This window comes from Erythranthe guttata, chromosome 14, assembly GCF_056151865.1.
Source record: "Erythranthe guttata isolate IM_541 chromosome 14, IM_541, whole genome shotgun sequence".
Taxonomy (NCBI): Eukaryota; Viridiplantae; Streptophyta; class Magnoliopsida; order Lamiales; family Phrymaceae; genus Erythranthe; species Erythranthe guttata.
The window spans coordinates 5,157,385-5,184,611 of NC_142546.1; the positions used below are offsets into that span (position 1 = coordinate 5,157,385).

The 27,227-nt window shown below is 37.1% G+C and overlaps 1 pseudogene; it reads right to left on the reverse strand.

The window, feature by feature from the left end:
* Positions 1-7,666: 7,666 nt before the first annotated feature.
* On the reverse strand, positions 7,667-13,704 carry LOC148764985 (protein ABC transporter 1, mitochondrial-like; annotated as a pseudogene).
* Between the last annotated feature and the right edge of the window lie 13,523 nt (positions 13,705-27,227).

Sequence of the window (27,227 nt, forward strand, 5' to 3'; positions counted from 1 at the left end):
CATTGAAATTTCAATCGATCAGCTCCGAAAAAAATTCAAAATGGGATGGAACTCCGGAATACCCTACTATGTTTGTATGAGTTAATCATGAACATGTCCATTCTTTGTCCTCATACAACACAAACAGAACCAGCTTGTCTCTTGCCGCTGCGTTGGAAATGTTGTGCCCAAGACTTTCTAATATTCCAAACATAGATTATTACCAATACAAAGCAATGTTGTAAGCGGATCGGACCGGCCGGTCCGATCGGTTCAACTGCACCCGTAGCTAATCCCGTCCGGTTAAACAGCCAAAACCGTGAAAAATGAAAACCCGAGTCGATCTGCTCGGAACCGGAAAGGGCCTGGTCGAACCACTCAAAACCGGTGAAAAACTCGCGCAAAACTGGATAAAACCCGGTAAAACCCGGTTTCAAAACAAAACGCCAAAAACAAAAAAATGTGTACATACCTGAATTTTATTTATGGAATGAGGTTTGAGAGATGTGCAAGTTCTGTGACAATTATAATAATATTTTGCAGTGGCGGATGAAAAAAATTGAAGAGTGAAAGAAAAAAAAAATTGCAGAGAGCTGCCTCGTTAAGATGGAGCCGCCGCTTAAAAGAATGGAAGGGATAGATGGTTTATGAGTTGGCCGCAATAAGAGGTTTTTTTGCAACTAGAAATATAATTTATTATACTATCGATGTATATGTCAAACATGATCCTTAAAGAAAATGACCTTGTCGGTGACAGTATCTCTGTGAACATTATCAATCTAACGGAGCTTTCCTTTGGTGACACCGGCAACGTCGGAGATGGGGAGGACGACGGCCTTGATTGCGGTTTCTAATGGAAAGGTGTTGGAGCGGCTGATGCCCTCCTTAGCCACCAGAGATAACCTATCCAACACTCTCGCAATGTCCCTTAAAGATACCATCGATGTCTGAGTCAAACATAGCTACCCCAAAAAATTCAATCAATCAGCCCACATCTATTCTAATGGGATGGATCTCCGAAATACTCTACTCTGTTTGTATGAATTAATCACGTAACGTGTCCATTGTTTGTCTTCATACAATGCAAACAGAACCAGCTTATGTCTTGCCGCTGCGTTGGCAATGTTGTGCCCAAGACTTTCTAATATTCCAAACACAGATTATTACCAATACAAAAGATCACAAACCTGATTCGATTCCTAAATTATTCGAGTATTGAGAGCTTTTTCCGTTATATACGGAAGATTTGATTAGATTTGTTTTTATTAGTTAGTTAGTTAATATGTTATTATTCATCATTATAGATCTTCTATTAAATTCTGGTTTTTCATTTGATTTGTGATTTGGGCTAAATTGGCCAAGACCAAACTCCAAAAGTCCACTATCTCAACATCCACGGAAGTTTGGGAATCTGGATCCATGGAAGACCAAATATTTAGAAGCACAGTTGCATCTGCACCAAGCGTCGATGGGGTATGAGAATTGGGAGCGGGAACATGATTCTTAAAGAAGATGACAATGTCGTTGCCAATACCTCTGTGAACATTATCAATCTGACCGAGCTTTCCTTTAGTGAGTCCGGCAACGTCGCCGACGGAGAGGATGACAAACCTTGATTGCGGTTTCCAATGGAATGATGTTGAAGCGGCTGATGCCCTCCTTAGCCACCAGAGATAAACCATCCAACACTCTCGCAATGTCCCTTAAAGATACCATCGATGTCTATGTCAAACTTAGCTAACCCTAATTCATTGAAATTTCAATCGATCAGCTCCAAAAAAAATTCAAAATGGGATGGAACTCCGGAATACCCTACTATGTTTGTATGAGTTAATCATGAACATGTCCATTCTTTGTCCTCATACAACACAAACAGAACCAGCTTGTCTCTTGCCGCTGCGTTGGAAATGTTGTGCCCAAGACTTTCTAATATTCCAAACATAGATTATTACCAATACAAAGCAATGTTGTAAGCGGATCGGACCGGCCGGTCCGATCGGTTCAACTGCACCCGTAGCTAATCCCGTCCGGTTAAACAGCCAAAACCGTGAAAAATGAAAACCCGAGTCGATCTGCTCGGAACCGGAAAGGGCCTGGTCGAACCACTCAAAACCGGTGAAAAACTCGCGCAAAACTGGATAAAACCCGGTAAAACCCGGTTTCAAAACAAAACGCCAAAAACAAAAAATGTGTACATACCTGAATTTTATTTATGGAATGAGGTTTGAGAGATGTGCAAGTTCTGTGACAATTATAATAATATTTTGCAGTGGCGGATGAAAAAAATTGAAGAGTGAAAGAAAAAAAAAATTGCAGAGAGCTGCCTCGTTAAGATGGAGCCGCCGCTTAAAAGAATGGAAGGGATAGATGGTTTATGAGTTGGCCGCAATAAGAGGTTTTTTTGCAACTAGAAATATAATTTATTATACTATCGATGTATATGTCAAACATGATCCTTAAAGAAAATGACCTTGTCGGTGACAGTATCTCTGTGAACATTATCAATCTAACGGAGCTTTCCTTTGGTGACACCGGCAACGTCGGAGATGGGGAGGACGACGGCCTTGATTGCGGTTTCTAATGGAAAGGTGTTGGAGCGGCTGATGCCCTCCTTAGCCACCAGAGATAACCTATCCAACACTCTCGCAATGTCCCTTAAAGATACCATCGATGTCTGAGTCAAACATAGCTACCCCAAAAAATTCAATCAATCAGCCCACATCTATTCTAATGGGATGGATCTCCGAAATACTCTACTCTGTTTGTATGAATTAATCACGTAACGTGTCCATTGTTTGTCTTCATACAATGCAAACAGAACCAGCTTATGTCTTGCCGCTGCGTTGGCAATGTTGTGCCCAAGACTTTCTAATATTCCAAACACAGATTATTACCAATACAAAAGATCACAAACCTGATTCGATTCCTAAATTATTCGAGTATTGAGAGCTTTTTCCGTTATATACGGAAGATTTGATTAGATTTGTTTTTATTAGTTAGTTAGTTAATATGTTATTATTCATCATTATAGATCTTCTATTAAATTCTGGTTTTTCATTTGATTTGTGATTTGGGCTAAATTGGCCAAGACCAAACTCCAAAAGTCCACTATCTCAACATCCACGGAAGTTTGGGAATCTGGATCCATGGAAGACCAAATATTTAGAAGCACAGTTGCATCTGCACCAAGCGTCGATGGGGTATGAGAATTGGGAGCGGGAACATGATTCTTAAAGAAGATGACAATGTCGTTGCCAATACCTCTGTGAACATTATCAATCTGACCGAGCTTTCCTTTAGTGAGTCCGGCAACGTCGCCGACGGAGAGGATGACAAACCTTGATTGCGGTTTCCAATGGAATGATGTTGAAGCGGCTGATGCCCTCCTTAGCCACCAGAGATAAACCATCCAACACTCTCGCAATGTCCCTTAAAGATACCATCGATGTCTATGTCAAACTTAGCTAACCCTAATTCATTGAAATTTCAATCGATCAGCTCCAAAAAAAATTCAAAATGGGATGGAACTCCGGAATACCCTACTATGTTTGTATGAGTTAATCATGAACATGTCCATTCTTTGTCCTCATACAACACAAACAGAACCAGCTTGTCTCTTGCCGCTGCGTTGGAAATGTTGTGCCCAAGACTTTCTAATATTCCAAACATAGATTATTACCAATACAAAGCAATGTTGTAAGCGGATCGGACCGGCCGGTCCGATCGGTTCAACTGCACCCGTAGCTAATCCCGTCCGGTTAAACAGCCAAAACCGTGAAAAATGAAAACCCGAGTCGATCTGCTCGGAACCGGAAAGGGCCTGGTCGAACCACTCAAAACCGGTGAAAAACTCGCGCAAAACTGGATAAAACCCGGTAAAACCCGGTTTCAAAACAAAACGCCAAAAACAAAAAATGTGTACATACCTGAATTTTATTTATGGAATGAGGTTTGAGAGATGTGCAAGTTCTGTGACAATTATAATAATATTTTGCAGTGGCGGATGAAAAAAATTGAAGAGTGAAAGAAAAAAAAAATTGCAGAGAGCTGCCTCGTTAAGATGGAGCCGCCGCTTAAAAGAATGGAAGGGATAGATGGTTTATGAGTTGGCCGCAATAAGAGGTTTTTTTGCAACTAGAAATATAATTTATTATACTATCGATGTATATGTCAAACATGATCCTTAAAGAAAATGACCTTGTCGGTGACAGTATCTCTGTGAACATTATCAATCTAACGGAGCTTTCCTTTGGTGACACCGGCAACGTCGGAGATGGGGAGGACGACGGCCTTGATTGCGGTTTCTAATGGAAAGGTGTTGGAGCGGCTGATGCCCTCCTTAGCCACCAGAGATAACCTATCCAACACTCTCGCAATGTCCCTTAAAGATACCATCGATGTCTGAGTCAAACATAGCTACCCCAAAAAATTCAATCAATCAGCGCACATCTATTCTAATGGGATGGATCTCCGAAATACTCTACTCTGTTTGTATGAATTAATCACGTAACGTGTCCATTCTTTGTCTTCATACAATGCAAACAGAACCAGCTTATGTCTTGCCGCTGCGTTGGCAATGTTGTGCCCAAGACTTTCTAATATTCCAAACACAGATTATTACCAATACAAAAGATCACAAACCTAATTCGATTCCTAAATTATTCGAGTATTGAGAGCTTTTTCCGTTACATACGGAAGATTTGATTAGATTTGTTTTTATTAGTTAGTTAGTTAATATGTTATTATTCATCATTATAGATCTTCTATTAAATTGTGGTTTTTCATTTGATTTGTGATTTGGGCTAAATTGGCCAAGACCAAACTCCAAAAGTCCACTATCTCAACATCCACGGAAGTTTGGGAATCTGGATCCATGGAAGACCAAATATTTAGAAGCACAGTTGCATCTGCACCAAGCGTCGATGGGGTATGAGAATTGGGAGCGGGAACATGATTCTTAAAGAAGATGACAATGTCGTTGCCAATACCTCTGTGAACATTATCAATCTGACCGAGCTTTCCTTTAGTGAGTCCGGCAACGTCGCCGACGGAGAGGACGACAAACCTTGATTGCGGTTTCCAATGGAATGATGTTGAAGCGGCTGATGCCCTCCTTAGCCACCAGAGATAAACCATCCAACACTCTCGCAATGTCCCTTAAAGATACCATCGATGTCTATGTCAAACTTAGCTAACCCTAATTCAATGAAATTTCAATCGATCAGCTCCAAAAAAAATTCAAAATGGGATGGAACTCCGGAATACCCTACTATGTTTGTATGAGTTAATCATGAACATGTCCATTCTTTGTCCTCATACAACACAAACAGAACCAGCTTGTCTCTTGCCGCTGCGTTGGAAATGTTGTGCCCAAGACTTTCTAATATTCCAAACATAGATTATTACCAATACAAAGCAATGTTGTAAGCGGATCGGACCGGCCGGTCCGATCGGTTCAACTGCACCCGTAGCTAATCCCGTCCGGTTAAACAGCCAAAACCGTGAAAAATGAAAACCCGAGTCGATCTGCTCGGAACCGGAAAGGGCCTGGTCGAACCACTCAAAACCAGTGAAAAACTCGCGCAAAACTGGATAAAACCCGGTAAAACCCGGTTTCAAAACAAAACGCCAAAAACAAAAAATGTGTACATACCTGAATTTTATTTATGGAATGAGGTTTGAGAGATGTGCAAGTTCTGTGACAATTATAATAATATTTTGCAGTGGCGGATGAAAAAAATTGAAGAGTGAAAGAAAAAAAAAATTGCAGAGAGCTGCCTCGTTAAGATGGAGCCGCCGCTTAAAAGAATGGAAGGGATAGATGGTTTATGAGTTGGCCGCAATAAGAGGTTTTTTTGCAACTAGAAATATAATTTATTATACTATCGATGTATGTGTCAAACATGATCCTTAAAGAAAATGACCTTGTCGGTGACAGTATCTCTGTGAACATTATCAATCTAACGGAGCTTTCCTTTGGTGACACCGGCAACGTCGGAGATGGGGAGGACGACGGCCTTGATTGCGGTTTCTAATGGAAAGGTGTTGGAGCGGCTGATGCCCTCCTTAGCCACCAGAGATAACCTATCCAACACTCTCGCAATGTCCCTTAAAGATACCATCGATGTCTGAGTCAAACATAGCTACCCCAAAAAATTCAATCAATCAGCGCACATCTATTCTAATGGGATGGATCTCCGAAATACTCTACTCTGTTTGTATGAATTAATCACGTAACGTGTCCATTCTTTGTCTTCATACAATGCAAACAGAACCAGCTTATGTCTTGCCGCTGCGTTGGCAATGTTGTGCCCAAGACTTTCTAATATTCCAAACACAGATTATTACCAATACAAAAGATCACAAACCTAATTCGATTCCTAAATTATTCGAGTATTGAGAGCTTTTTCCGTTACATACGGAAGATTTGATTAGATTTGTTTTTATTAGTTAGTTAGTTAATATGTTATTATTCATCATTATAGATCTTCTATTAAATTGTGGTTTTTCATTTGATTTGTGATTTGGGCTAAATTGGCCAAGACCAAACTCCAAAAGTCCACTATCTCAACATCCACGGAAGTTTGGGAATCTGGATCCATGGAAGACCAAATATTTAGAAGCACAGTTGCATCTGCACCAAGCGTCGATGGGGTATGAGAATTGGGAGCGGGAACATGATTCTTAAAGAAGATGACAATGTCGTTGCCAATACCTCTGTGAACATTATCAATCTGACCGAGCTTTCCTTTAGTGAGTCCGGCAACGTCGCCGACGGAGAGGACGACAAACCTTGATTGCGGTTTCCAATGGAATGATGTTGAAGCGGCTGATGCCCTCCTTAGCCACCAGAGATAAACCATCCAACACTCTCGCAATGTCCCTTAAAGATACCATCGATGTCTATGTCAAACTTAGCTAACCCTAATTCAATGAAATTTCAATCGATCAGCTCCAAAAAAAATTCAAAATGGGATGGAACTCCGGAATACCCTACTATGTTTGTATGAGTTAATCATGAACATGTCCATTCTTTGTCCTCATACAACACAAACAGAACCAGCTTGTCTCTTGCCGCTGCGTTGGAAATGTTGTGCCCAAGACTTTCTAATATTCCAAACATAGATTATTACCAATACAAAGCAATGTTGTAAGCGGATCGGACCGGCCGGTCCGATCGGTTCAACTGCACCCGTAGCTAATCCCGTCCGGTTAAACAGCCAAAACCGTGAAAAATGAAAACCCGAGTCGATCTGCTCGGAACCGGAAAGGGCCTGGTCGAACCACTCAAAACCAGTGAAAAACTCGCGCAAAACTGGATAAAACCCGGTAAAACCCGGTTTCAAAACAAAACGCCAAAAACAAAAAATGTGTACATACCTGAATTTTATTTATGGAATGAGGTTTGAGAGATGTGCAAGTTCTGTGACAATTATAATAATATTTTGCAGTGGCGGATGAAAAAAATTGAAGAGTGAAAGAAAAAAAAAATTGCAGAGAGCTGCCTCGTTAAGATGGAGCCGCCGCTTAAAAGAATGGAAGGGATAGATGGTTTATGAGTTGGCCGCAATAAGAGGTTTTTTTACAACTAGAAATATAATTTATTATACTATCGATGTATGTGTCAAACATGATCCTTAAAGAAAATGACCTTGTCGGTGACAGTATCTCTGTGAACATTATCAATCTAACGGAGCTTTCCTTTGGTGACACCGGCAACGTCGGAGATGGGGAGGACGACGGCCTTGATTGCGGTTTCTAATGGAAAGGTGTTGGAGCGGCTGATGCCCTCCTTAGCCACCAGAGATAACCTATCCAACACTCTCGCAATGTCCCTTAAAGATACCATCGATGTCTGAGTCAAACATAGCTACCCCAAAAAATTCAATCAATCAGCCCACAACTATTCTAATGGGATGGATCTCCGAAATACTCTACTCTGTTTGTATGAATTAATCACGTAACGTGTCCATTCTTTGTCTTCATACAATGCAAACAGAAACAGCTTATGTCTTGCCGCTGCGTTGGCAATGTTGTGCCCAAGACTTTCTAATATTCCAAACACAGATTATTACCAATACAAAAGATCACAAACCTAATTCGATTCCTAAATTATTCGAGTATTGAGAGCTTTTTCCGTTATATACGGAAGATTTGATTAGATTTTTTTTTATTAGTTAGTTAGTTAATATGTTATTATTCATCATTATAGATCTTCTATTAAATTCTGGTTTTTCATTTGATTTGTGATTTGGGCTAAATTGGCCAAGACCAAACTCCAAAAGTCCACTATCTCAACATCTCTCTCCCCAGCCCAAACCCACCAATCAACCCCCCTCTCTATCACCGGCCCCAGCCCATCAACCAACCTCATTTTCTCTCTTCGGCCCAATTCCACCAACCCACCCCATATCTCTTCGTTCCAAGCCCAAGAACCAGCCCCTATCACTCTAGGCCCACCAACAGGCCCCCTTCTCTCTCTTCGGCTCAAGCCCACCAACCACCCCGCTCTCTCAAGCCCAAGCCCACCAAACAGCACCCTCTCTCCGGCCCAAGCCCATCAACCAATCCCCCATCTCTCTTCGAGTCCATGCCCACCAACCAACCCCTATATCTCAGCCCAAGCTCACCAACTAGCCCCATCTTTCTCCGACCCAAGCCCACCAACCGGCCCCCTCTCTCTCTTCAGCTCAAGCCCACCAACCAGCTCCCCACTCTCTCTTCGGCCACAAGCCCACCAACCCACCCCCTCTCTCTCCGGCCCAAGCCCACCAACCAACCCCTCTCTCTCCGGCCCAAGCCCACCAACCAATCCCCCATCTCTCTTCGGCCCAAGACCACCAACCAACCCCTATCTCTCCTGCCCAAGCACACAAACCAGCCTACCCCTCTCTCCCGCCCAATCCCACCAACCAGCACCCTTCCTCCCTCTCTCTGGCCAACAAAAGCGTACTATTCACGAATAACCCTAACTTTACCAGTTTATACATTGTACTTACTTGATGAACATAGCGTACTATATCCATAAATAACCCGAACTTTACCATTATACATTGTACTTACTTGATGAATAGTCTATACGTCGTACTTACTGGATGAACTAAGCGTACTATATGCATGAATAACCTGATTACTTATTATTCTAATATTATTGTAGTAAAAGAAAAATAATGTATAGTGAAGCAAATACCCGGGACCAATTCAGTAGATAGGACTCTTTTACTAGATATATTATACAACACAAATGGAACTTAAAAGACCTTTGTATTAGTCAGGAGACTCCGAAACCTTTTCTGATATTTGGCCTACAATTCATAGTCACATTCACGAGAAAGTTCCTCTTTCGCAACCTGAGTAAGAAGTCACGAAGGTGTCACAATCACACATGCCATCACAGATCTGGTGTATCTCCATTTTTGTGTAACTGTAAAAAAATATAGAATGAATTTTCACAGGTCAGGTCATAAAAGTTGCAGTCAGAAAGGTGCATAAAGTTTATGGCTTGAGAACTTGAGACCCACTAAGAAATAATTATATCATAATTAGAAGAAGCCAAAAGACAAAATGTTTGAAATGAGATCAAAGCTTCCAAATCATGATTGATTCCTAGGTATACAACCGTGAAAGACAAGTATTGCGAGGTTTATTCCAACTATTTTGGAACACAACTCTTGACAGAATTATTTACCTTCTTTATATGAATTAATTTCTAGACCTACTACACGGTCTTACAATATTATTTATTGATGCAACAATAATTCATAACAGTTCATGTAACCTCAAGTTACAGCTGACAATATTTTCAAAATTGTCATTGACTAGAACCCTATTACATTGGGTAATTTATGTTATCTACGTTAGTAGATTACAGCATGTCTTATGGAAGAAGCCTTTCTTTAGTAGTCTTTCCCATCTCTATATCAGAGAGTGGGTTCATTCGATATTGCAACTTTGCTACAGTAAAACTGTTTTTCGTTGCCGTTTGAATCCTAGTTTATTTTCATTTTTTCCATTCTAACAATGAGTATTAGCACAAATACAGATTATATCAGGAGACACATACGACCACATGTTAATAGTATATATCAGCACATACAACATGTACCCAATGCAAATAAAATTCCTGCAAATTCAAGCATTGATTCCTCAACCACAGCTGAATTAACTATACTATTTCACTTGGTATACTTCCATAAGTGCATGTGACAAGGTAACTTAAGGTCTAGGATCAACAGACAAACCAAAACCATTATTTTATTTAGCATTTCATATTATTATATATTTACAACCAACAACTTACCAAAAACTGGAACTGTCACATCCAGTGAACTTGCAACATATCACAAATTCCGGCATTGTGGGTATGTAGTCATGACTCAATTAAAGTCTTCAATACCTTCTCTTTCTTTTTTCTCTTTTTTATCGGACAATAAAATTTTTTTTTTTCAATACCTTCTCCTTTATTCTAATACCTTTTTTTTTTTAACATTTTTACAGATTACTTAGAAACTGAGAGAATCTCCTGGCTAAAGATTTTACAACACAGGATCTTCGTGGGCATCAAAATGCAAATTTTAGTAGTGTAAGCTAAAGTAGATATCCAATAACATAGAAGTGGCAGTTTTATCTAAGCTGATACAAGCATATCAATTCCAGAAGCATGATCGAGCCAACAAAAACATGAAAGAGTTAAGCAAACAAAAATTCAGATCACCGAGACAAGTAAGGCTGCAACAAAGCAAACAACACCAATTATTGAAGGAAAAGAACAAACTCGAGCTTGTTAAACCAAGGTCCTCATAATGTTGCAGGTACAACACAAATTTTAATACAAGAAGACACATGCTTACTATTAATGAGGCCCAAGAATTATCTATTGTAATATACATCAAATATCTTCATAAAAGTAAGCAAAATACTGGAACGTAAAAATTCTACCTTCATTGCATTGTCCAGTTACATTTTTTCTTGTAACAAGTATGTATAGGTTAATAGCAGTTTAACATTATCAATGCTATCTGCAACTCCTGGATACTGAATTTTGATTGCAACCTCCAAACCTTCCGTCGTGACAACACGATGGACCTAATGTTATTTTAGAAGAATCAGGATTCGGGAGATGAAACACGACAACTGCAGATCAATTAGATCCAGCGAAACCTTTTGATGAATAATAAGATGCACAGATGAACAAATACGGATATATATTTTGCCTGAAAAGACAATGAGTTCAGATATGTGTGAAACTCAAAGAAATGCCTCCGGTTTTGGTATTTTCTATTGCAATCAAATGACACCATATGTCATCTAATTTGTGCTAAACCTAAGCTTGAGTACTTCTTATCAAACAATATCCAGATCCATTGCACAATATTTCTCTCCAATTTAGCCATGTTTATATATAGCTAATTAACATCAAGAATAGGGAAATATTGAATTAAGTGATTGCACAACTGAAATCACACTACGGGAATCAAATATAAGCATAAATTACATCGCTGAACTTCATTGCCCGTTGTCCTAAACTTGCTGCTGCCATTGGCTCATAGTCAAAACTAGTCATATTTGATGACCAGTTGGAACCCAATTCAGAATCCAAAACTTGATTGAGCTGATTCTTTGGGATCTGATCTGCACCTGACGGACAATATCTAAAGCTCCTAATATTTGAAATGGCATATGAGATATCACGGTTAATCAGAAACCATAAAATTATAGTTTGTATGGATATGGAAAGGTTGGTTAAAAAAATTCAAAGATTGAATGTGGTGATGGAAGTTTGAACTTCTAAAAAAACAAAAAAAACATTGCCCTTATCTACATGCCTATCATTTGCTCTTCTTCATCGGCAATATGGTTGGCACTCTAATTAAATATCATCATCAGAAAAAAAAATATCACTCTCACAATCCCATAAGAAAACCAAAACTTAAAGATATCTGACATGTGTAATTTTATCAAGTGATCCATGCACATAAACCATCATAATTAAAATGTTGCCAGTTGCAACTACAAAATCAACCAGCCCATAAATAAAGCCTTTTTTTCTAATCTAGAACTTTAAACATCTAGCAACTCTATTCTTCAAGTACGATTCACAAAATACGATCATTCAACACTAGTTCTTTTTTCTAATGTAAAATTGTACCAAGTATGACTTCTTGTTTGAACAAGCTTCTATATTTACTTGGTTACATTGTAAAACATCATTCTAGTAAAAATTTAAATGAATTCAAGTCAAGTTAAGAAGGAGATCTGGCAAGAGGAGAGAAATGATGCACCATGTATGTGCAACAAAGTATAGCCATAAACTGCCAGAACAATTATCTTCGGTAAATAATTAGGGCCATACTTTTATCATAAGAAATGAGAAAGAGAATGTTCGGGCATGCATACATTCATATAACATGGAAGAACTCATAATCTCAATGAATATGCAGTTACATACTATAGTAGGTACTACAGATTCATCCTGGATGCTCAACATTTGGCCTAATTTGAGAGCGGCTCCACGCATTATGCATAATGCAAGAGTTAAACGTTATGCATTTCTCTCAGACAAGTATAGGGAAAGGGCATGTGGGTTGTTTTCTGAGTAAGAAGTACCAATCAAGGCCCTCTTTGTAGACTCCTGAAGTGTCCCCCGAGCAAGACCAGCTCAAAGTCCAGCAAACCTTCAATCATACTTCAAATAATAAAACTAAACTCATGCTAATATCATTTTCTCTTGAGATTCAAAAGTTAGCTCTAGCTTATTAAACATAAAAGCATAAGTTTGAGAATACAATCTACAATACTAAAACGGAATCCAATCATTAAGTGAGCTGCACTAGTGAAAACATAGGTCATAACAATCGAAATGACGAGTTAAATTAGGTAATTGCTACACTCCATAAAGGCACCTACATAAACTACATTGAAAGATTGATATTCATCTCACAAATAAAATAAGCCTCGTATTTTGACATCACTCATTTTGTTTTCTTCAAACACTCGTAAAACATAAATCCATTACATTGTGCCCTACAACAACATATCAGATACTAAGTGAATAAGTTACAACAACTATACTTCATTGAGACTATCATGAATGGTATATTCTAATTAAGTGTACCTTTTGCAACAGAATTGCATAAACATGCCAGTTGATTATAATCACTAATAGCAGTGAGTAGAAGTATGTATTAACTTACCTCATGGCTCTGGAGAAATGACTATGAGGTACTTTCGTTTCCTTGAGCCTTCTCTGCTTCAAGGGAGTGAAAACACCATTCGTTGCAGTAGTATTTGAGGTCGATGGAGCAGCAGATTAGGGACATACATCCACGGAAGTTTTTGGAATAACAGCACCTTCAACTATAGTGGCATTCAATGTCGAGAGAGCACCAGGCGGGGATATACATCTACCAATGTTTGGGAATAAGGATCCATGGAAGAACCAATTTTTAGAAGCTCAGTTTCACCTGCACCAGACGTCGGTGGGGGATGAGAATTGGGAGCGGGGACATGATCCTTAAAGAAGATGACAATGCCGATCACAATATCTTTGTAAACATTATTAATCTGACGGAGCTTTCCTTTGGTGACACCGGCAACGTCGGAGATGGGGAGGACGACGGCCTTGATTGCGGTTTCCAATGGAACGGTGTTGGAGCGGCTGATGCCCTCCTTAGCCACCAGAGATAACCTATCCAACACTCTCGCAATGTCCCTTAAAGATACCATCGATGTATGAGTCAAACATAGCTACCCCAAAAAATTCAATCGATCAGCCCACAACTATTCTAATGGGATGTAACTACGGAATACCCTACTCTGTTTGTATGAGTTAATCACGTAATGTGTCCATTCTTTGTCCACATACAATGCAAACGGAACCAGCTTATGTCTTGCCGCTGCGTTGGTAATGTTGTGCCCAAGACTTTCTAATATTCCTAACACAGACTATTACCAATACAAAATATCACAAACCTAATTCCATTCCTAAATTATTCGAGAATTGAGGGCTTCTTCCGTTATATACAGATGATTTGATTATTTTTTTTTTATTAGTTAGTTAAATAATATGTTATTATTCATCATATTAGATCTTCTATGAAATTTTGATTTTTCATTTGATTTGTGATTTGGGCTAAATTGGCCAAGCCCATACTCCAAAAGTCCACTATTTCAACATTTCTCTCCCCAGCCCAAGCTCACCAATCAACCCCCCTCACTATAACCGGCCCAAGCCTATCAACCAACCCCTTTTTTCTCTCTTCGGCCCAAGTCCACCAACCAGCCCCTATCTCTTCGGTCCAAGCCCAACAACCAGGCCCCTATCTCTCCAGGCCCACCAACCAGCACCCTTCTCTCTCTTCGGCTCAAGCCAACCAACCACCCCCTCTCTCTGGCCCAAGCCCACCAAACAGCCCCCTTTCTCTGGCCCAAGCCCACCAACTAATCCCCTATCTCTCTCCGAGCCCATGCCACCAACCAACCCATCTATCTCAGCCCAAGCTCAACAACTAGTCCCATCTTTCTCCGGCCAAGCCCACCAACCAGCCACTCTCTCTCTCTTCGGCTCAAGCCCACCAACCAGCACAACACTCTCTCTCTGGCCCCAAGCCCACCAACCCGCCCCTCTCTCTCCGGCCCAAACCCACCAACCAGCTCCCCTCTCTCCGGCCCAAGCCCACCAACCAATCCCCCACCTCTCTCCGGCCCAAGCCCACCAACCAGCCCCTATCTCTCCGGCCCAAGCTCACCAACCAGCACCCCCCCCCCCACTACCCTCCCACTCTCCCCGGCCAACCAAAGCGTACTATTCACGAATAACCCTAACTTTACCAGTTTATACATTGTACTTACTTGATGAACATAGTGTAATATATCCATAAATAACCCAAACTTTACGAGTTTATACATTGTACTTACTTGATGAACTAAGCGTACTATATGCATGAATAACCTTAACTTTTCCAATTTATACATTGTACTTACTTTCCCCTGCATTTTCTTTCAAAAACAACAAATAAAGTTTATTTCCAAACTAGCATACTAAATTTAAGGTAGAAACACATGGTAAGGGCATGGAGCCTATTATCCCTTTTTCGATTACAACCAAATTATTTTTATTTATTATTCTAATATTATTGTAGGAAAAGAGAAACAAGATATAGTGAAGCAAATACGAGGGACCAATTCTGTAGATATGAATCTTTAACTAGATATATTATACAACACAAATGGAACATAAAAGCCGTTTCTATTAGTCAGGAGACTCCGAAAGCTTTTCTGATTTTTAGGCCAGGTCGTAAAAACTACTAAAGAAAGGCTTCTTCCATAAGACATGCAGAAATCTACTTACGTAGATAACATAAATTACCCAATATAATAGGTTTCGAGTCTATGATAATTTCAAAAATATTATCAGCTGTAACTTGAAGTTACATGAACTGTTATGAAGTATTGTTGCATCAATAAATAATATTGTAAGGCCATGTAGTAGGTCTAGAAAGTAATTAATCTGAATAATGTAAAGAATTATGTCAAGAGTTGTGTCCCAAAATAGTTGGAATAAACCTCGCAATACTTGTCTTTCACGGTTGTATGGTTAGCAATCAATCATGAGTCGGAAGCTTTGATCTCATTTCAAATATTTTGTCTCGGTTTGAAGATGTCTCAAGCCTTAAACTTTATGCACCTTTCTGACTGCAACTTTAAAGTTTTATCGGGTCCGTGAAAGATTAATTTATGTACATGAATAATAAACCGATTACGAGCCAATTTTCACTAAGTGGAATCAAACCACAACATTTCATCCTAGTTGGATACCGGCCCTCTATATCCGAGTTGTTTATTATCCGGTATTCTATTAATCTTTCAAATAAAAAAAAACGTGAAATGCACCATTTTCAAAATCATACTTACAACAATTACATAATCCTCACATAATATCACAAATATCAATCAAGTGCCACAAAACCACACAAATATCACAACTTACCACACATTTATAATTTGGGAAAACTCCCCAAATTCACACAATTAAATACACACAACCACACACACATACACATTCAGCGCACACACACACATGCAACCAACACATTTAAAACATCACATTTAATAATCAAATCATGCTTGAAAAGCAAGGGTCATCTTTATCTTTCTTTTAATGAACTTATTACCACTTCTAGGTAATAATTCATTCCAAATAAATTCTAGTAGCCATTAACACATCCATGCAGTAATTTAGGTTCAACATCTCAAGTTTCATTACTCATAATCATTTATTCAAAGACATGGAAATTAAAGCACAAAACATAATAAATGGCATGCAAAATGTCCAACTTTCCAAATAATAATAAACCCATTCCAAAAATTCCCAAATTAAAAATCCTAGTGCTTCTAACTGATCAAAGTTTTAGTTTCCAAAATTAATTTAGATTTTCATATAGTTTCGAATTTTCTTGGAATTAAAAACTAGAAACATCCCCTTTTTCTTGTAAAAATCAAAAACTCTAATATAACTTAATTATTTTGGAACCTTTGTACATAAAACTATTTTCCCATTTAATATTTGCTGGAAAACATATTTCAAATTTTAGAAATGACAGTGTTTTCAAAAATTACAGTTTTAACCCCAAAGTTACAAGATTTACACATGCAACCACACTAGAAGTTCAAAATCCACTTTTTCATGAAAAACCCCTGACCCTCAGAAATTTTTATTCAATAATTGCAGAAAACAAAGTTAAAAGTTATTTGATGCAAAAATTTTGAAAATTACATATTTTACCCCGAAATCTCTAGATCTATACATGCAAGACCACTAGAAGTTCGAAAATCATTTTTTCTTGCAAAGCCTCTTTAAATCCGAAAATTTTACTGAATAAATGCTGAAAAACAGATTTGAAAACACATTTAGGACTGACTTCTAGAAAATTACAGATTTGACCCAAAAAATCTTTCGATCTACACATGCAACCCCATAAAAGTTCAAAATTTCATTTTTCTTGCAACCACTTTTTGAAATCCGAAATTTTCAATGATTTTGGCCAATAAAAATTGTATCTACCAACTACCAACATAAATGATGCATGCAAGAACAAGAAATCAACAGTCAACACATCTTCTCCATTTTTTTCCCAAAAAGCCCCTAATTTTTTTCGAAATCACTCCAAGTCTTTTAAGAAATTTTGAAAACTCTTTGTATACTATTGATACCTCCTAATTGCAGCAAGAAACCGGAATTTCTTACCTTAAAATCGAAGAAAAAAAAACAACCGAAGGAGGGAATGCTTTCAAACACCGAAATCTAACCAAGCCACTTAATTTGATTGTGAAGGAGATGGTGTGAGCTTCTAAGAGGGATGTATTGTTATCTTCCGTGAGTAGGAAAGAATTCTTGATGGTTGTTTTGGTGTAGTCTAAAGCAAGGGTTAAATAGGGGACCTTCATTTCTATTTTTGATTTTCTTGAAAATTTGGAGTTTGAGGTGGAAGAAGAGGAGGCCGACGGTGGAGGTGGTGGCTTCGGTGGAGAGGGGAGGAGAAGAAAAATAGGGGGTTTATGTGTTGGGAGGAGAAGAATGAAGAGTGTTTCTTCATCTTACTAATCATCTATTGTGTGTAGGATTAGGGAAAATGATGGCAATTTGCCAAGTGGAAAGGTACTAATTTATTTATTTAAAATAAACACAACTTGCAGACATATATACACAGTCACACACATACATATATATAAATAAACAATATCCCCTCACTACGCAAGCCACACATGTATAATGGTGTATACACATATATGTATATACACGTACGCATGTAATCATGTATGCATGTAGTATATGCATGTAGTATATGTATGTATATATATATAAATACACTTTAGTATAACAATAATCTACCAACTAAATAAGACACAAGTTACGTAATTTGCTAGTATTTTAATTTACGGAAATTTAAATCGCATAAATCACATATACATATCTACTCACAAATAAATATCATGTAATCACCTTATTCCGAATAATTAAATAATGCATGTAATTATTCACGTAAAACGCGCAATTAGACTCACGTAGATCATATAATTAATATTACATAATAATACCACCTAAGGATACTCGAATTAGGAATAGTAAATTCGAGTGTTAGGGTTTTGGATACGTGGGGTGTTACATGTTCAATTGTAGCATACTAAATTTAAGGTAGAAACACATGGTAAGGGCATGGAGCCTATTATCCCTTTTTCTATTACAGCCAAATTATTTTTACTTATTATTCTAATATTATTGTAGGAAAAGAAAAACAAGATATAGTGAAGAAAATACCACGGACCAATTATGTTGATATGACTCCTTTACTAGATATATTATACAACACAAATCGAACATAAAAGCCCTTTGTATTAGTCAGGAGACTCCGAAATCCTTTCTGATTTTTAGGTCAGGTCGTAAAAGTTGCAGTCAGAAAGGTGCATAAAGTTTAAGGCTTGAGAGACATCTTCAGACCCACTAAGAAATAATTTATATCATAATTTGAAGAAGCCAGAAGACAAAATATTTGAAATGAGATCAAAGCTTCCGACTCATGATTGATTGATAAGCATACCACTGTGAAGACAAGTATTGCGAGGTTTATTCCAACTATTTTGGGACACAACTCTTGACATAACTCTTTACCTTCTTTAGATTATTACTTTCTGGACCTACTACATGGTCTTACAATATTATTTAGGGTAAATTACAACCACCCCCTGATGTATGGTCAAATTACGAAAACCCCCCTCTTGTTTGGATAATTATAACCACCCCATCTCCTCAAATTTGGTGGAATCTTCGAGATTATATGGAATATTATCACTTTTGTACCCGTTTTATCCCATTCGATCTCTACATTTTGGAAGCAAGATGATCATAATATGTGTTTTTTGGCTTGTAAATATCAGATTGTGGTGCATCACAAACTGTATTTTTCCACAACACGAGTACAACTTAGAGCACATTCCACGAAATTAAGATGATTATGTTGAATTTGACACCATAAGGGTGGAGGTGTATGAAAAAATCATAGTTGAGGGGGGTAGATGTAACTATCCAAACAAGAGGGGTTTTTTTGTAAATTGACCATACCTAGGGGGGGTGTTTGTAATTTTACCCTATTATTTATTGAAGCAACAATACTTCATAACAACTCATGTAACCTCAAAGTTACAGCTGACAATATTTTGGAAATTGTCTTAGACTGAAAACCTATTATATTGGGTAATTTTTGTTTATCTATGTTAGTATGTATGTCTTATGGAAGAAGCCTTTCTTTAGTAGTCTTTTCCCATCTCTATATCAGAGAGTGGGTTCATTCGATATTGTAACTCTGCTATAATAAAATTGTTTTTGGCTGTTGTTTGAATTCTAGTTTTTTTTTCACCTTTTCCATTCTAACAATGAGTATTAGCACAAATACAGGTTCCATCTGGAGACACATACGACCACATGTTAATAATAAATATCAGCACATACAACATGCACCCAATGCAAATAAAATTCCAGTAAATTCAAGCATTGATTCCTCAACCAAAGCTGAACTACCTGTACTATTTCACTTGGTATACTTCCATAAGTTCATGTCACAAGGTAACTTAAGGTCTAGGATCAACAGACAAACCAAAGCCATTATTTTAGTTTGCATTTCATATTATTATATATTTGCAACCAACATCTTTGTCGCAAAAAACTGGAACAGTCACATCTAGTGAACTTGCAACAAATCACAAATTCCAGCATTGTGGGTATCTAGTCATGACTCAATTAAAGTCTCCACTACCTTCTCTTTGTTTTTTCTCTTTTCTGACAATAAATATTTTTTTACCAATACCTCTCTTTTATTCCAATACCTTTTTTTTTTTTAACATTCTACAGAAAACTAACAAATTGAGAGACTCTCCTAGCTAAAGATTTTACAACACAGGAATTTCGTGGGGCATCAAAATGCAAATTTTAGTAGTTTAAGCCAAATTAGATATCCAATGACATAAAGTGGTAGTTTTATCTAAGTTGATTCAAGCGTATCTGTTCCAGAAGCATGATCGAGCCAACAAAAACAAGAAAGAGTAAGCAAACCAACAATCAAATCACTGAGACAAGTAACGCTGCAACAAAGCAAACAACACCAATTATTGAAGGAAAATAACATACTCGAGCTTGTTAAACTAGGGTCCTCATAGTGTTGCAGGCATAACACAAATTTTAATACAAGAAGACACATGCTTACTCGTAATGAGGCCCAAGAATTATCTATTGTAATATACATCATAAATCTTCATAAAAGTAAGCAAAATACTGGAACGCAAAAACACTACCTTCATTGCACTATCGAGGTACATTTTTTTGTGTAACAAGTTTGTATAAGTTAATAGCAGTTTAACATTATCAATGTCACTTTCAATGCTATCTGCAATTCCTGGATACTGGATTTTGATTGTAACCTCCAAATCTTCCTTCGTGACAGCACGATGGACCTAAAGTTATTTTAGAAGAAGAAGGATTCAAGAGATGAAACACAACAGCAGCAGATGAATAAGATCTAGTGAAATATTTTGATGAAATGCCTCCAGTTTTGGTACTTACTATTGTAATCAAATAACACCATCATCTGTCATCTAAGATGTGCTAAAACTGAGCTCGAGTACTTCTTATCAAACTATATACAGATCAGTTGCACATATTTCTTTCCAATTCACCCATGTTCAGATATAGCTAATTAACAACAAATATAGGGAAATATTGAATGAATTGATTGCACAACTGAAATCGCACAATGGGAATTAAATATAAGCATAAATTAAATCGCTGTACTTCATCACCAGTCCTATACTTGCCGCATCCATTGGCTCATAGTCAACACTCGTCAAATTTGATAACGAGTTGGAACAAAATTCAGCATCCAAAACCTGATTGAGCTTATTCCTTGGCATCCGATCAGCACCCTGACGGACAATGTCTATAGCTGTTAATATCAGAAATGGCATATGAGTTATTACGGTTAATCAGAAACCATAAAATTATAGTTTGTAAGGATATGGAAATGTTGGTTAAAACAATTCGAAGATTGAATGTGGTCATGGAAGTTTGAACTTCTAAAAAGAAAAAACATTGCCCTCATCTGCATGCTTATAAGAAAAAAAATCTCAGTCTCACAACCCCATAAGAAAACCACAATGTAAAGATCTCATAACATATAAAATTTTGTCAAGTGATCCATGCACATAAACCATCATCATTAAAATGTTTGCAGTTGCCACAACTAAATCAACCAGCGCATTAATAAAGCACTTTTTTTCTAATCTAGAAGTGTAAACATTTTGCAACTCTATTCTACAAGTACGATTCACAAAATATGATAATTCAACACTAGTTTTTTTTTCTAAAGTAGAACTTTATCCCAACATGACTTCTTGTTCAAACAAGCTTCTATATTTATTTGGTTACACTGTAAAACATCATTCTAGTAAAAATTTAAATGAAGTCAAATCAAGTGAATAAGGAGATATGGCAAGTTGAGAGAACTGATGCACCATATGTGTGCACCAAAGGATAGCCATAAACTGCCAGAACAATTATGTTCGAAAAATAATTGGGGCGATACTTTTGTCATAAATGAGAAGGAGAATGTTCGGGCATGCATACAATCATATAACATGCAAGAACTAGTAATCTAAATGAATATGCAGTTACATAGTGGAGCAAGTACGAGAGATTCATCCTGGATGCTCAACATTTGACCTAATTTAAGAGCTGCTCCACGCATTATGCATAATGCAAGAGCTAAAAGTTCTGCATTTCTCTCACACAAGTATGGGGAAAGAGCATGTTGGTTGTTTTCTGAGTTAGGCATACCAAACAAGACCCTCTTTGTAGACTCCTGAAGTGTCCCCAAGCAAGACCAGCTCCAAGTCCAGGAAACCTTCAATCATACTTCAAGTAATAAAACTAAACTCATGATAATATCATTTTCTCTTGAGATTAAACAGTTAGATGTTGCTTATTGAAGATGAAATATGTAATTGCTGCAGTCCAAAAAGGCAACTACAGAAACTAAATTGAAAGATTTATATTCATCAGACAAATAAAATAAGCCTCGTATTTTGACATCACTCATTTTGTTTTCTTCAAACACTAGTGAAACATAAATCCATTACATTGTGCCCTATATCAGATACTAAGTGAATAAATTAAAACAACTATACTTTATTGAGACTATCATGAATCATATATTCTCACCCTGTTTACTGAAGTTATTAAGTGTATTTTTTTGTAACAGAATTGCATAAACATGCCAGTTGATAATATACACTAATAGCAGTGAGTGGAAGTATGGATTAACTTACTCCATAGCTCTGGAGAAAGGAGTAGAAGGGACTTTCCTTTCCCTGAGCCTCCTCTGCTTCTAGAGAGTGACAGCACCGTTCACTTTAGTAGTATTTGAGGTCGATGGAGTAGCAGACTGGGGGACATACATCCACGGAAGTTTCAGTAATGACAACACCGTCAACCATAGTGGCATTCGACGTCGAGCAAGCATCAGGCGGAGGATATACATCCACAGAAGTTTGGGAATCTGGATCCATGGATGAACAAAAATTTAGAAGCACAGTTGCATCTGCACCAGGCGTCGGTGGGGGATGAGAATTGGGAGCGGGAACATGATCCGTAAAGAAGATGACAGTGTCGTTGCCACTATCTCTGTGAACATTATCAATCTGATGGAGCTTTCCATTGGTGATTCTGGCAACGTGGGCGACGGAGAGGACGGCGGCCTTGATTGCGGTTTCTAATGGAACGGTGTTGGAGAGGCTGATGCCCTCCTTAGCCACTAGAGATAACCCATCCAACACTCTCGCAATGTCCCTTAAGATACCATCGATGTCTCTGTCAAACTTAGCTAACCCTAATTCATTGAAATTTCAATCGATCAACCCCAAAAAAAAATTCCAAATAGGATGGAACTCCGAAATACCCAACTTTGTTTGTATGAGTTAATCACGTAACGTTGTCTATTGCCGCTGCGTTGGCAATGTTGTGACCAAGACTTTTTAATATTCCAAACATAGATTATTACCAATACAGAGCGATGTTGTAAGCGGATCGGACAGGCCGGTCCGATCGGTTCAACTGTACCCGTAGCTGATCCGGTCATGTTCAACACCCAAAACCGTGTGAAATCAAAATCGGAGTCGATCTGCTCGGAACCGGAAAGGGCCCGGTCGAACCACTCAAAACCGGTGAAAAACTCGCGCAAACCAGCAAAAACCCGGTCAAACCCGGTTTCAAAACAAAAGGCCAAAAACAAAAAATATGTACATACCTGAATTTGATTTATGGAATGAGGTTTGAGTGATGTGCAAGTTCTGTGACAATTATAATAATATTTTGCTGTAGCGGATGAGTTAAGTGAAAAAGAAGGAAGAGTGGAAGAAAAAAAATAATTTGCAAGGAGCTGCCTCGCTGAGATGGAGTCGTCGCTTAAAAGAATGAAAGGGATAGATGGTTTATGAGTTGACCACAATAAAGGGTTTTTTTGCAACTATAAATATTATTTATTATACTATAGCTGTGACATATCTTAATTTATTATTTATGTTTAGAAAATCACTAATATGATTTATTTGTGAAATATTTCAATTTATTATTTATGGTTAGAAAATCACTATTTTATGCGGAAGTTTTAATTTTGTGAAAAATACATATTTAAACAACAAACAACTCAAAATTATATATAAAAATTAGTTAAGTACATAAATAATTAAAAAAAAAACCCGGGTTAAACCCGTTGAACCGATCCAACCGTGACCTGAATCCCTAGTCGGTTTTGTGTCCAGTTCGTTTCCGACAACATTGATACAAAGTATCACAAACCTAATTTCATTCATAAATTATTCGCGTATTGAAGGCTTCTTCCGTTATATACCGAATATGTGATTAGATTTTCTTATTTATTAGTTAGTTAGTTAATATGTTTTTATTCATCATATTAGATCTTCTATTAAATCTATTAAACTAGTATTTTTTTCGTAAATCTATTAAATTCTGATTTTTCATTGATTTGTGATTTGAGCTAAATTGGCCAGACCCAAACTCCAAAAGCCCACTATCTCCACATCTCTCTACAGTCCAAGCCCACCAACCATCCCCCTCTCTTTCTCCGGCCCAAGACCACCAACTAGCCCCCTCTCTCTCTCTCCATCCCAAGCCCACTAACCGGCCCCTCTCTCTGACTCAAGCCCACCAACCAGCCCCCTCTCTCTCCGGCCTAAGCCCACCAACCAGCTCTCTCTCTCTCCGAAAACCGAAAACCGAACACGCCTAGGGCCCTAGATAAAAGAATAAGCATAAATGAACGAAGGGTGACAAAAAAGCTCAGACATTATTTATTGAGCCAACGAAAAAAAAATCTTGTTTCTCTCCATATTCAAAATTTACACACATACTACAGAGAAATAAACACACACATCATAAATTACACACACTTATACTCAGGAGAATGTACATACAAATATGGCTTAATTTTACTTTGCACCATCAAAACACAATAAATCATTCACTTTGCACCCTCAATTGAATAATAAAGGCATTGTTTTTGGTCAATTGTTATTTTCTTCAACCTCCAACCTAATTTCGAGCGCAAAAGTGCGAAAACATAAACATCACACCGGATTATTAAAAATATATATATTTTCTTACAAAATAAAATAAAATAAACTTTTATCACTAAAATTGTAACACCCCACCTTTCCAAAACCCTAAAATCCGAAACTAATATTCCTAACTCGAGAATCCTTAGGTAATATTATTATGTGATATTAATTATGTGAAATTTCGTGAATCCAATTGTGCGACTTACGTGAATAATTGCATGTGTTATTTAATTATTTGTAATGTCGTGATTACATGATATTAATTTTGTGAAATCCGTGAGAAGATATATATGTGTGATTTATGTGATTTAGTATCATTTCCGTAAATTGAAATTCTAGGAATTTCGTGAATTACGTGACTTATGTGAATAATTGCATATCTTAATTATTTGGTAGATTATTTTCGAAATTTGGTAACTTATATATATAAATATATATATATATATATATATATATATATATATATATATATATATATATATATATATATATATATATATATATATATATATATATATGTCCGGATTGTGTGTAGTGTGCAAGTTGAGTTTATTTTAAATAAATAAATTAGTGATAATTTGCATGCCTTTCCACTTGGCACACACTAATCATTTCACTAATCCCACACTCAAAGAAAGCCAAAAGACCAAAAGACACCCTTCTTTCTCCTTCTTCTTCCACATACTCCTCTTACTTGTCTTCATTCCCTATGTAGCTAATTCATGGTTGAATCCGTACAAGGAGAGACTTGCATCGGTGTGGGACAGTAATATTAGTAATTTTACTGTCTCAAACTGTAATATTACTGTTTGGGACAGTAATATTAGTAATATTATTGTTTTTGACGCAGAACGGAAGCACGGTAAAGAATGAATTTCTACGAATTAATCCTATAGAACAAAATAAGATTCGGAATCCATCAAAAACTCTGGAATCCACCATAACAATAGAGAAAACTCTAAATATTTTATTTAAAATTCGAAATTCTTTTCAAAATAAAGTCCTAAGGCAGCTATTTATGCTAATAAAACTTAAAACCCTAATTAAACTAACAAAATACTAAAATTTACAAAAAACGGAAAAAACAAGTTAGAGTCTGATTCTACTAGATCTCGTAATTTTGGGAACAACCCAAATTACGGAATGCTAATCCGATTTTTCTATGATTTGGTATTAATTTTCTAATACTTCCCTAAAATAGCAAAAACGAACTTTAGGAGTCTAAACAACGTTGGATTGCTGAAATTTGACGTGAATCATGAGCAATGCTCATGAGTTTTGTTCCTTGCGCCGTTTCACTTGAGATAGAGTTCGTTTCGTACTAAAATACAATTTGTGTTCGTAGAAAATTCTTATTTTTCCATAATTTCTTTCGATATTTCCACCAATGCCCATTCATAACTCTTCTTCGAATTAAATAGTTGTTTTGCAATTCGAATCCAATTCGACGTTCCTTATCATTTTTGGTATTCAATTTACTATTTCAGACAATAATTTTGTTGTCAAAGCAGTAATTTAGAGAGACAAAAATAAGAAAAAAAAAGTCAACGTCGGAGATAGTTAAAAAAGTATTACTGTCTCAGACAGTTAAATTACTGTTGGAGAGTAGTTTAGCAGCCAAGACAGTAATATTAATTAAAATATTTTTTTAAGAAAAAAAAAAGTTAACGCCGGAGACCGCCGGGGGTCAACGGCGTTGATCGACCGGTAAAAAATTTCAGGAAAAAAATAGAGTTTTATAAAAAAAAAAAAAAAAAAAAAAAAAAAAAAAAAAAAAAAAATCTACGCCGGAATCTGGCTGGAAGAAAAAATTCATAAAAAGTTATTTTTTCAAAAAAATATTAAAACGGGGGTTAATGTGATATATTTGTTTAAATCCGGGGTCAATGTGTAATATTGAGAAAGTTATAGTATAATGGATGGAATTGATAAAAAAATATAGTATGGAGGGTATTTTAGACAAAATAGATGCAGATGGATTTATTTAGAAGACTGTTTTTGTCTGGACCAATGTGCATTTAACTCCATTTTCATGTCCCTCTTTGCCATTTACCCTTGAAATTAACCGAAAAATAAAAATTGAGGCAGCTTGTAGCATAATTGATATTTTTGGGGAAAAGTGCTTTTGGTTCACCTTTGTAATATTCCTTCCAAACGCCTATGCCAAGAAACATTAGGCAGCTACTTAAGTAGAGACTTATAAAGTTGAGGTTGGTTTTGTCAATGTGTGCATTATACCACTTACATGGATTATTATGAAGCTAAGGGGACATGCTTTTCACATCCAATCTTGATTCTTGATCATTCATTCAAATGTCACCCTCCACAAACAAATACCAACCTCCAAATTTATGGGTTTCTTCTTCTTCTTCTTATTTCTAGTCGGTACTTGTGGATTGTCACTAAAGAATGACTGAAATTGCAAGTGGGTCCAAAGATTTAACATTTGAAGGGAAATTTAACAAAAATAAAAATGACTCCACATAATATGATTTATTGATTTTATATCTACCACAATGAATGCCTAATTATTGCTTGGGGAGTTAGATTCTACACCTGTTAATTTATTT